Genomic DNA, 13,489 nt, shown 5'->3' with positions numbered 1-13,489 from the left:
ACATATGTTTATTGCAGCACTATTTACAATAGCAGAGTCATAGAACCAACCCAAATGCCCATCAGTGATAGACTGCATAAAGAAAATATGGTACATGCACATAATGGAATACTACGCAACCAGAAAAAGGAATGAGATCATGTCCTTTTCAGGAACATGGATGAAGCTGGAAGCCATCATTCTCAGCAAACTAACACAGGAACAGAAAACCAAACATCGCATGTTCTCACTCATAAGTGGGAGTTGAACAGTGAGAACACATGGACATGGAGGGGGACCAACAAACACCAGGGTCTATTGGGGATGTGGGGCGAGGGGAGGGAACTTAGAGGATGGGTCAATAGGTGCAGCAAACCACAATGGCATATGTATATATATGTGTGTGTGTGTGTGTGTGTGTGTGTGTGTGTATAACAAACCTACACATTCTGCACATGTATCCTGGAACTTAAGTAAAATTTTAAAAAGTCATTTTAATAGGTATGTAGTGTTATCTTATTGTGAGAGAACTAAACATTGCAACAAAGTATATTTTAAATAACTGAAATTCTGTTATTTTCAAAATATTGTTAAAAGACAACTGTACTGACAAGAATATGTTCCTTAATCCTATAACACTTTTTGAGTTGGATACACCATGATATGGTTTCAGCTTTTCTTTAAGCTCACACTCTATTTGACTTATTTTCATTCCATTCTTACTCTCTCAAGACCAGCGTCACTTCATAAATTCTTGTTGCAAGAGTTGCTTGTGGAAAAAAATGTATGTAACTTATTGAGAGTTTGTGTTCCTTTTACTCCAACGTCAACTTCCCAGTACTAGAACACACTGTTAGCAGGATCTAAACCTACCAAGCCTACACCTTGATGATAATCAGTAGAAAAGACCTGTTTTTCAGAATACCCATGCCAACCCCAAAAGCCAGAAACACATTTCAAAAAATGTGTCTCAGGGTGCACATTTGCCTTCATCCACATAAAAAATATATGTTTTTAAAAAGTTTCTTTGTAATAACAGTTTTCATTATGACAAAATTAGGTGGGTAACAGATAATATGTCTTAGTATGTGAAGAACATTAAAAAGGACAGGAGATGTATAAATACTCTTGGAAATTTTCCTTCATTCAGAAAAGGAAATTATATTTAGACTACTCAAATAAACTGATTTTAAAACTGATGATTTTTTCCTAAGCAAAAATCAATAATGTATGGCTCATATGCTAATGAATCAATTTTTCATTGCAGATCCTAAGTATAGTCCTGCAAATTCTCCTGGCTAAATCTCATCACAAGATAGTTGACTGATTGCATATTGCAGCAGCATAATGCTAGAGGAACTAATCTTGACTGATATTGTAGCTTTCTTAAAGGACACTTTAAAAACAACTGGTCTCGAGATTATAAGTTCTTTCTAAAATTCAATTCAGGTTATTGTTCAGGGTAAAAGAATTAAGAAAGGTCACTGGATGCATTGATTGTGGTGGTCCCAATTTAGTCACATAGACAGGCTCATTCTTTGTCTAATTGTGTCATCCCAAATGAATAGCTAGATTTAATCAATTCTGATAACAAAAAAAAGGAGTTATTCTCAGTAAATGGATTTTGCAAAGCAATCAAATCAGGTTTTATGTCTATCAATCCTAACCCAGAAATATTCAACAAAAAGCTTTATAAAATGCAAATTTCTAAAAATTATGGAAATGTTCTACTTCGTTATAATATTTACTTTTTTCATCTTATATTCTCTTTTTAATTTAAGGAAATCAAGGATTGCACAAAAGGTCAATTATATTACAGTATTTCTACTGAATAAAAACCAATCTAAGTGTTATAATGGCAGGAAAATTATTTTTATAAATATTATGATTTTACCATGTTTTTAATTACAGTATAAAATTCTTTTCAAAAGTAATTATATGATAGAGAACTAAGAGTAACATATAATTCAAGAAGCTTCTCTTCATAAAAGAATATTAGGGGATTATTTTTGAGTGAATTTGCAGTTTAATATATTTGATTTTCTTTCCAAGTCTCGCTGTGTGCATCTTTTGTACTGCAGCTGCAAAGTCTGTAGATTGATCTCATCAAATCTCACATGCAAATTACAGTTCTACCTCCACACACATTGGGTTTAATAATGATAAAAATAGATGACAAATATGAAAGGAAACTAGTGCAAAAGTCTTAGTATAGCCACAAGCTTAGCATGTTTCAGGAAAAATAATATGATGTAGCCCAAGGACAGTAGACAAGGGGTGGAAGATGAGATAAAAGTGGTGGCCAGAGGCCAGATCCTACAGCATATTCAAGGCCATGGTAAGGAGTCTAGATTTTATTCTAAGGGTAATGAAAACACAAAGTAGTGTTTTGTGCAGGAGAATGACATGATCTGACTAACTTCTAAAAGGATCATCCTGTCTGCTTTGTAGCAAATTGGCCAAAAAAGGGCAAGGGAATAAGCAGGTAGATCAATTAAGAAGCTATTGCAAGAGTTCAGGAAAGAGATGATTGTGATCAAAACTAGGTTTGTAGTATAGAACAGAAACTCAGAAACTAGGTTTGTGATCGAAACTAGGTTTGTAGTATAGAGTAAGAGGTTGAATTCAGGAAATATTTCGGAGGTAGAACCTCCTGGATTTACTGATAGATTGGATGTGGGCATTGGGGGAGTTAGAAGAGATGAGGACACAACTAGGTATTTGAACTGAGAAGATGGGTGGATGATACTGTAAAGAAAAAGTCTGTGGAGGACCAGGTTGCCTGTGAGGTAGGCGTGGATTAAGAGTCCTGTTTACAAATTTTAGGATTGAGATGCTGATAGGTTTGGCTCTGTGTCTCCACCCAAATCTCATTTTGAATTGTACTCCCATAATTCCCACATGTTGTGGGAGGGACCCACTGGGAGATAATTTGAGTCATGGGGGCAGTTTCCCCCATACTGTTCTCGTGTTAGTGAATAAGTCTCATGAAATCTGATAATTTTATCAGGGGTGTCTGCTTTTGCATCCCCCTCATTTTCCCTTGCTGCCGCCATGTAAAAAGTGCCTTTCGCCTCCTGTGATCATTCTGAGACCTCCCAGCCATGTGGAACTGTAAGTCCAATTAAACCTCTTTTTCTTCCCAGTCTCTGGTATGTCTTTATCAGCAGCATAAAAACGGACTAATACAGATGCCTACTGAACATTCAAGTAGAGATATTGATTAGGCAGTTTCATATATGTCTAAAGCTGAAGAGAGAGATCTGCACTTGGGGCATGTGTAGAGCTATGGAATAGATTGAGATTGGTTAGGTAAGAATGTAGGTTGGTAGAGGATTAGGGGCAGATTGCAGATACTCTAGTATTTAGAGATCATGCAGAGAAGAAGCAAGCAGACAATGAAAGAAGCCTGAAACAGTGTGCCCCGTAATATAGGAAATAAACAGAAGAAAGTGGCATCTTGGAAGCCAAAATAAATTAAAAATGTTTTAAGAAGAATGGAGTGGGCCTTCTAAAGGGGAGTTGAAAGATTTTAGATAAAAAGGCATCTTTGAAAAGTATTGCTTTTTTGTAAAAGGCAACTGAGAAATTGGGCTGTAGCTGGAGGGTGATATAGAGTAAAATACATTTTTATTTTTGCTTCTAATAATAGAAAAGATACTTAGTTTTTTAAAAAATTGTCCTTTTTCTATTTTCATTTCTGATGGAAATGACGTAGTAGAAAGGGGGGAATGTTTGATATACAAGAGAGAAGGAAACGTTTATTGCAGGAGTGATTTCTTCAACAGGGTGAGAGGATATGAAATCCAAAACGCAGTTGAGGGGTTAGTCTTAGATAGTTATCAAGTGCTACTTTCACAATAGCAGGAAGAATTTAAAAGAGTTTTGATACAGATGCAGGGAGGTTGAGAGTTAATTTAAAGGAGTTTTGATACGGATGCAGGGAGGTTGAGAGTTTGGGATTTGGAAAGATGTCAAAATTTCTGATTTAGCTATGCAAGTGAAAACAATTCAGGGGCATAAAAGATTATTGTAATCAGTTCTACAGATTCAAACATCTAGCTTAGACCTTGACTCAGACTCCCTAGTTATAAGTCATTGCTGCATATACTCTTGCACAAGTTATTATAACATTCAAAATATGTTCATGAAGCATGTGTTAGAGAAATTAAGTCAGTAAGTACTTGTTTTCATTTCACAATCTAATTTGCTGAAAGCAATTCCAAATTCGCTGGAAATTATTTTTATTGCAGTGGCTGTAGAATGGTTTGCTTTAGAGAAAAAGGTCCCATAATCTTTGATAAAATTGAAGGTAGAATCAATGATATTTGATTCTGATTAATTTAGAGCTTAGTGGACTGTAAAACTCCTGGGCCATTTTGCTAAGCAACCTGGAAGCTCTTTATCCCCTTTCATCACATCCTAGGAAACCTGCCAACTGCATGTTTTGGAAACAGAAAGTTTATTCAGAGTTTTCCAGCTCACAATACAGTCAATTATTTTCAGTGTGCAGACACTATATGCTGACACAGTAGAAAGTTATTTTGGGAAGCAGGGTCTCCAATCTGTATTTTCAGGCATTGATTAGAGACTCTAAGAATAGAAACATGATGCAATGTGCTAGGAAACAAGAGAGCTAATTTATTCCAATCGGCCAATCACTAGCTCAAGTCCTACTATCCTCTCTGCCCACACACAAAAAATAATTCTCTGTGTTGCAAGGTAAGATGACATTTTCAGAATCCAGCACATCAGAGCTCTTAGACATTATCTAGTTTAGCACCTTCTATGTATAAATAGGTAAACCTGAGACCTCCATGAGGCTAGGGACTTACCAAAGTTTACCCAGCATATGCATGGTATAATCCAGACTTCCTGACTCCTTATGCATCACTCCCTTCACCATGCTTTTCAGCTCCTCTTTCTTGTCTCTTTACTATGGCAAAAAATATTCTCTGAGCAGGCAAAGTGGTCAGATTGACTCCTGGTATGACATGTACTACAAGCGTCTAGAGCAGCTGCCCCAGAAACCATAACAAAACCCACTTTAAGGATAAAGAGCAAGAACCAGAAAATCATAAGGCAGAAGAAGCAGGAAAGTAATATAAGGAGAGAAATAAAGGGATAAAATGTCCTAAACTAAGGGTAGGAAAAAAATCTAGCATGGGGAAAAATTAAGAAGAAAACATCTGGCATGAAGAAAATGGAAGAGGGATCTACAAATTGTTTGAGATGGAGGGGCAGAGAGGAAGATGAATTGTGTGGTGCTCTCTATCGGACTGATGAGGACAACCCAACCTAGCTGCCCTGACTCTTCCAAAGGCCACTCTATTTCGTGCTTTTGATTTATCTTACCACTGACAGAGATAAACTTTCTACCTACCTACTCTTTTTCCTGTGCCCTACTTTTGCTGTAATCTTTTTGTTTGGGAATTCATGGCCTTAAAACTAAAGATTTCTTTACAAGTATAAAGAAATCAGAGTTTATAAAGCACTTACATATATATTATTTCCTTTCGGTTTCACAATAAATTTACGAGGTAGATACTATCTATGACTCTCCAGAAGGGTATATGGGTAGACAGAGAGAAGCTAGAGATTAGGAAGGGTCATTAAACTAAGTGTCCTATGGAAACACGCCAAATCAAGGAGGACTTTTCAAATGGGGCTAGGAGAAACTCAAGGCCACAAGCAAGAACAAACTAAATTATATATCCAAGTGCCATGATGACAGTAGGAAAATAAGGAGATGCAGACCAAGGAAATTGATGTACTGTGTCAAAGAATAAGGGTGAAAAGTGGATGAATCTAATTGATTCAGAAATGTTGGTGTCTGCAAACCTTAACAATGCTGTAGAATGCCCCTTTAATGTAAACTCAGACTGCCACAATGTGGGGTAACATTTCAAGAGAGCCATGCTAGGGGATGACATCAGCAAGATGGCAGAACAGAAAATCTTTGTCTCCATTGCTGCCACAGAAAGTTCATCTAGCAACTACTCACAGACCAGAACATCTTTTGAAAACGCCTCTACATGAAAACAATCCTAAGACACAGGTGTGGTTGAAAAACTGAATGAAATCCAAATTGGAGGGTAAAAAGAATGCCCTTATTCCAACCATGTCACCCCTCCCACTCCCTCAAGTTGACACACCACAAAGAGGATTTCCCTGGTCCCAAGATTGCTACAGAAGGGAAAGAGAACAAGAGACACTTCCAAGGATCACTCTGTTCTCACCGGATGGGGAATACGAGGGGAAACATTATGGCTACACCATTGCATGTTAGATAGAAACAAAGAAAGGAGGCAGAGGTCATAGTGAACAGCATGCAGATATTGGTGGTACCCCTGTGCTTCTGTCAGCTGTGGTGCCAGATCAGAGATACTAGCCAACGTCATAGCACATATGCAAAGATGAGCTGGTTGCATCAAAAACACAGTGGAAAGTTCAATCTAGCTTGAATTTCTAGAGAGCTAGTCTCCACGCCCAGCTTCAGATCCCACCTCAGTGACCCTGCCCAAGCAAGGAGAATCCCACCTTTGCACATTTCAGAGAAGCAAAATGATTAGATGGCTTGACCCAGGAAGTCAGGCAGTGGCTTTACTTAGCCAAAAGCTCACTCAGTGTCCCTGCTCAGACAGGGAGACTCTCACTTCTGTGCATTTCATAGAAGTATAGGGAATATAACTGCTTGACCAGGAACATCTAACAACTGTTTAACTCAACCAAAAGCCCACCCTACTCCTCCACCCTGAAGGGAGGCAATCTGAAACTGTGCATTTCTAAGGAATATAGCTTCCTGTGCTGCCTATCCTGAGCAGCAACTCTACCTAACCTCAAAGCCCAGCCAGCATCCCTGCCCAACGGCAGAACCCAAGTAGTAAAATTACCCAACTAAGATATATGTGTTGTGACCAGCCTCAACAGAAATCATCACTATACCCAGCCAGCAGCTCTGTCTGACAGTAGAGCCCAGCCAGTGGTCTCACCAGATAGCACAGCCCAACAAGCAGCCCCACTCACAATCAGAACAGCGGCAGCAGCTTAGCCAACTATAGAACTTACAAGAAACTCTGCCTGTCCAAGGTTGTCACCATCTGGTCATAACAGAAGCACAGGCTAGACTAAATAATGAAGGACTATACCTTCAAAGAACACCTATAAAGTCCAGAAACATTGTCCCCTCAAATGTGCAGACAACAATGTAAGGACACAAAGAGTACTAAAAAAAATGGAGAAACATGACTCCTCCAAAAGAAAATCATAAAGTTTCAATAGAAAGCTTCAACAGCAGACTCTCTCAAGCAGTAGAAAGGACCACTGAACTAGAAGAGAGAACAGTTGAAAGTATCCAGTCAAAGGAACAAAAAGGCAAAAGAATAAAATATAATAAGGAAAGCCTACAGGAATTATGGAATATCATCAAGAGACCAAACATCACATAAGAAGAGCTGCAGAAGGAGAAGACAAAAAGCAGAAGGAAGGAAATAAAGATCAGAGCAGAATTAAATGAAACAAAGTCTAGAAAAACAATATGAAAGATCAACAAAAGAAAAAGTTATTTTTTGAAAAGATAAACAAAAATGATAAACTTTTATCTTGATTACCTAAAAAAAATGAGATGTCTTAAATAAAATCAGAAATGAAAGAGATGTTACAACTGATACTACAGAAATACAAAAGAATTTAACAGATTACTGTGAACAGCTATATGCCAACAAATTTGAGAACATAGAAGAAATAGATAAATTTATAGACATATACAACCTACCAAGGCTGAATTATAAAAAAATAGAAAATTTGAATAGGCCAATAACAAGTAAGGGGATTGCATCATAATAAAAGCTTTTCCATCAAAGTAAAGCTCAAGACCTGATGGCTTCACTGCTGAGTTATATCAAACATCTAAAAAAGAAATAATACCAATCCTTCTCAAACCTCTTCTAAAACTTTGAAGAAGAGGAAATATTTACAAACTCTTTTCGTCAAGGTCAGCATTACCCTGATACCAAAGCCAAACAAGGACATTATAAGAAAAAAAATTATAGGTCAATAACCTTGATGAATATAAATGCAAAAATTCTCAACAAAATACTATTACAGCAAACCGAATTCAACAACACACTAAAAGAGTCATCTGTCATTATCAAGCGGGATTTAACCCTGGCATGCAAAGTTGGTTCAACATTTGCAAATCAGTACATGTGATCCATCACATTAGCAGAATGAAGGACAAATTTGTATGATCATCTCTTTTGATGAAGAAAGAGCATTTGACTAAACTCAACATCTTTTCATCGTTACAAATGCTCACCAAATTTGGTGTAGAAGAAATGTACCTGAACACAGGAAGACCACATGGAAGCCCACAGCTAATGTTATGCTCAATGGTGGAAAATTGAAAGCCTTTCTTTTAAGATCTGAAACAAGACAAGAATTCTCACTCTGGCCACTTCTATTCATCATAGTATTGGAAGTCCTTTCCAGGGCAATTTGGCAAAAGAAAGAAATAAAAGGTATTTAAATAAGAAAGAAAGAAGTGAAATTGTCACTGCTTGCTGATGATATAATTTTATATATAGAAAACTTTACAGACTCCACCAAAAAAACTGTTAGAACTAATAAACAAATACAATAATCCTGCAGAATACAAAATGAACACACAGAAATGAGTGGCATTTCTGCATGTCTAACAATAAACTATCCAAAAAAGATCAAGAGACCAATTTCATATTCACGTGCTACCAAAAAAAACATATAGCAATAGATTGAACCCAGGTGGTGAAAGGCTTGTACACTGAAAACTACAACACACTGATGGAAGAAATTGAGTAAGATATGAATAAATGGAAAGATATCCCATGTTTATTGAATGGAAGAAGAAATATTGTTAAAATGTTTATACTACCCCATCTACAGATGCAGTATAATCCGTGTGAAAATTGCAATGTGATAAACAGAATTGAAAAAAATATATGATCTTCTAAATAGATACAGAGACATTATTTGATAAAATCCAGCATCTCTCATGATTAAAAACCATCAACAAAATTGGCATAGAAGAGACATACTTTTCCGGGCATGGTGGCTCACGTCTGTAATCCCAGAACTTTGGGAGGCTGAGGCGGGTGGATCACCTGAAGTCTGTGGTCAGGAGTTCGAAAACAGCCTGGTCAACATGGTGAAACCCTGTCTCTACTAAAAATCCGAAAAAAAAAAAAAAAAAAAAAAAAAGCTGGGTGTGGTGGCGCACACCTGTGGTCAAGCTACTCAGGAGGCTGAGGCACCAGAATCACTTGAACCTGGGAGGTGGAGGTCGCAGTGAGCCAAGATCACACCACTGCACTCCAGCCTGGGTGACAGAGTGAGACTCCGTCTCAAAAAAAAAAAAAAAAAAAAAAATACTTCAAAGTAATAAAAATCATCTATGACAAACCCACAGCCAACATCACACTGAATGGGGAAATGTTGAAAGCATTCCCCTGAGAACTGGAGCAACACAAGAATGCCCACATTCACCACTTCAATTCAATATAGTACTAGAAGTCTTAGCCAGAGCAATCAGAAAAGAGATAAAAATAAAGGAAATCTAAATTGGAAAAGCGGAAGTCAAACTGTCACTGTTTGCCAATGATATGGATGTATATCTAGAAAATCCTGAGTTGAGTGTCCTGAGAGGTCAGATTGTTGTCAGACGTGGCCCATTGACATGGACATGAACATGAACAGAGTAAAATGGGACTTCCAGATTATAAACAATGGAAAATAGAAGGGACACCATTAGAAACTGTCCAGAAGAAGCTGGCTGCATAAGGGCTAAGGTATCCATGGGGCTGCAGTGAAGTTGTAAATACACAGGTGGCTTTGCAAACAGTATTTCCTTTGTTGGTGCCTTATTAAAGGCTTTCAAATGAGGATTTGCTGCATTTGTGGTAGCTGTAGGGGCTGAATATTACCTGGAGTCCCAGAATAAAAATAAGAAGCATCACTGAAGATAATAGCTGGAAGTATCTTACTTGGTTTTTAACTCTCCAAAATAAGAGTTATTTACTGCAGCCTACTTATCTGAGTTTGTCCCTTAAAACATGTTGGTAAGATTTCATAAAGTAAAAAAAAGTTAAAAAAAAAAGAAAAAAAAGTCCTAAAGATTCATCCAAAAAACTCCTTATCTGATAAACAAATACAGTAAAGTCTCAGAATACAAAATCAATGTACACAGATTAGTAGCACTGTTATACACCAACAACAACGTTGAGAATCAAATCAAGAACTGAATCCCTTTTACAACAGCTGCAAAATAAATAAATAAAATATTTAGAAATATAGTTAACTAAGGAAGTGAAAATCTTACAAGAAAAACTAAAAAAACACTGCTGAAAGAAATCATAGATGACACAAAATGGAAACACATCCCATGCTCATGGATGGTTAGAATCAATGTTGTGAAAATGACCATACTGCCCAAAGCAATCTACAGATTCAATGTAATTCCCATCAAACTACCATCAACATTCTTTACAGAACTAGAAAAAAATTCTAAAATTCATAGGGAACCAATAAGGAGCCTGCATAGCCAAAGCAAGACTAAGCAAAAAGAACAAACCTGGAGGCATCACATTACCTGACTTAAACTATACTACAAATCTATAGTTACCAAAGCAGCATGGTACTGGTATAAAAACAGGCACATAGATCAGTGAAATAGAATAGGGAACCCAAATATAAAGCCATATCTAATACTCACAGCCAACTGATCTTCAACAAAGCAAACAAAAACATAAAGGGGGGAAAGGACACTGTATTCAATAAATGGTGCTGGGAAAACTGGCAAGCCACATGTAGAAGACTGAAACTGGATCCTCATCTCTCACCTTATACAAAATTAACTCAAGATGGATTAATGATTTAAATCTAAGACCTGAATCCATAAAAATGTGAGAAGATAACATCAGAAAAACCCTTCTAGGCATTAGCTTAGGCAAAGACTTCATGACCAAGAACCCAAAAGCAAATGCAACAAAAATAAAAATAAATAAATGGGACCTAATTAAACTAAAAAGCTTGTGCATAGCAAAGTAATATTAATAAATCAGCAGAGTAAATAGACAATCCACAGAGTGGGAGAAGATCTTCACAATCTTTACATCCAACAAAGGACCAATATTCAGAATATACAAGGAACTCAAACAAATTAGCAAGAAATGAACCAATAATCCCAAGAAAAATTGGGCAAAAGATGTGAATAGAACATTCTCGATAGAAGATACACAAACAGCCAACAAACATATGAAAAAATGCTCAACAACACTAATTATTAGGGAAATGCAAATTAAAACCACAGTTAGATAGTACCTTACTCCTGCAAGAATGGCCATACTTAAAAAGTCAAAAAATAATAGATATTGTAATGGATGTAGTGAAAAGGGAACACTTTTACACTGCTGGGGAGAATGTAAACTAATGCAACCACTATGGAAAGTAATATGGAGATTTCTTAAAGAACCAAAAGTAGAAATACCATTTGATCCAGCAATGCCAGCACTAGCTATCTACCCAAAGGTAAAGAAATCATCATATGGAAAAGACACATGCACATTCATGTTTATAGCAGCCCAATTCCCAAATGCAAAAATATGGAACCAACCTAAATGACCATCAACCAATGAATGGATAAAGAAAATGTGGTACATATACACAATAAAATACTACTCAGCCATAAAAGGAATGAAATAGTGGCCTTTGCACCAACTTGGATGGAGCTGAAGGCCATTATTCTAAGTGAAATAACTCAGGAATAGACAACCAAATATCATATGTTCTCACTTATAAGTGAGAGCTAAGCTATGAGAATGCAAAGGCATAAGAACAATAAATATAATGGACTTTGGGGACTTGGGGGAAGGGTGGGAGGGGATAAGGAATAAAAGACTACATATTGGATATTGTGTATACTGCTCAGGTGATGAGTGCACCAAAATGTCAGAAACCACCACTAAAGAAATTATCCATGTAACCCAAAACCACTCATACCACTAAAACTATTGAAATAAAGACAAAAGTACAATGTGATTTTTCATAGAAAAACAATCCTAAAATTTATATGGAACACAAAAATCAAATATCCAAAGCATCCATAAGCAAAAGAAAAAAGCTGAAGATATCACGTTACCTGATTTCAAACTTACTAAAAAGCTATAGTAATAAAAACAACATGGTACTGGCAAAAGGAAAAAAAAAAATAGGCACATCAACCAATGTAACAGAAATGAAGTCATGCATGTACATTCAGCTGATTTTCAATCAGGGTGCCAAGAATACACAATGCAAAAAGAACAGTCTGTTCCATAAGTGGCATTGGGAAAATGAGATATTCATATGCAGAAGAATGAAATTAGATTTTCATCTAACACCATATACAAAAATCAACTCAAAATGGATTTAGGATTTAAACACAACACCAGAAACTATAAAACTACTTGAAAAATATATAGGGGGAATAATACATGATATTTGTCTAGGCAAAGGTTTTTTTTATTTGACCCCAAAAGTAAAGGCAAGAAAAGCAAAAATAGACAATTGGGATGACATCAAACCTAAAAGAAGCAAATAACAGTGTGCAGGTAGGAAGGAAATATTTGCAAGCCATATACCAGATAAAGGGTTAATAATCAAAATATACAAGGAATTCAAACAGCTCAATAGCAAGGAAATACCCAATTTAAAAATGGGCGAGGGACCTGAATAGACATTTCTCAAAAGGAGACATACAAATGGCCAACAGATATATGAGCAAAATGCTTAATATTGCTAATCATTTAAAAATCACATTAAAACCACAATGAGCTTTCACCTCATGTCTACCGCAATGGATATTATCAAAAAGTTGAAAGACAAAAAGTATTGGTGAGAATGGGGAGGAAAGAAACCCTTGTACACTTTTGATGGGGATATAAATTTTGAAAGCTTTTATGGAAAAATTCCTGGAGATTCCTCAAAAAAGTAAAAATAGAAGTACCGTGTAATCCAGCAATCTCACTTTTAGTATTTGCCCAAAAGGTTTGAACACATTTTGTTGAGGTGATATCTACACAACCATGTTCATTTCAGCACTATTCACAGTGGTCAAATTATGGAATCAACCTAAGTGTCCGTCAACAGGCTAATGGATAGAGAGTATGTGGAATATATAGACAATTGAATATTATTTAGCCTTTAAAATAAGAAAATCTGTCATTTGTGACAACATGAATAAACCTGAAGAACATTAAGCTAAGAGAAATAAGCCAGGCACAAAAAGACAAATACTACCTGTTCTCACTTATTTGTAAAATCCAAAATAATTGAACTTATAGAAGCAGAGAGTAGAGTGGTTGTTATAGAGGCTGGAGGGTGAGAGGAAAGGGAAGATAATGGTCAAAGGGTACAAAATCTCAGACAGGAGAAATATGTTTTTGAGATCTGTTGCACAGGATGCTAAATATAGTTAATAATAGAGTATTGTACATTT

General features: G+C 36.4%; 1 pseudogene; it reads left to right on the top strand.

Annotated features, from left to right (window-relative positions):
• Positions 1-7,223: 7,223 nt before the first annotated feature.
• LOC126945912 (NADH dehydrogenase [ubiquinone] 1 beta subcomplex subunit 3-like) lies at positions 7,224-11,779 on the top strand (annotated as a pseudogene).
• Positions 11,780-13,489: the final 1,710 nt, after the last annotated feature.

The sequence above is a fragment of the Macaca thibetana genome, chromosome X (assembly GCF_024542745.1).
Source record: "Macaca thibetana thibetana isolate TM-01 chromosome X, ASM2454274v1, whole genome shotgun sequence".
NCBI lineage: Eukaryota > Metazoa > Chordata > Mammalia > Primates > Cercopithecidae > Macaca > Macaca thibetana.
Note: the sequence above shows the minus strand (reverse complement) of the source record. Positions and strands in the feature narration are given on the sequence as shown.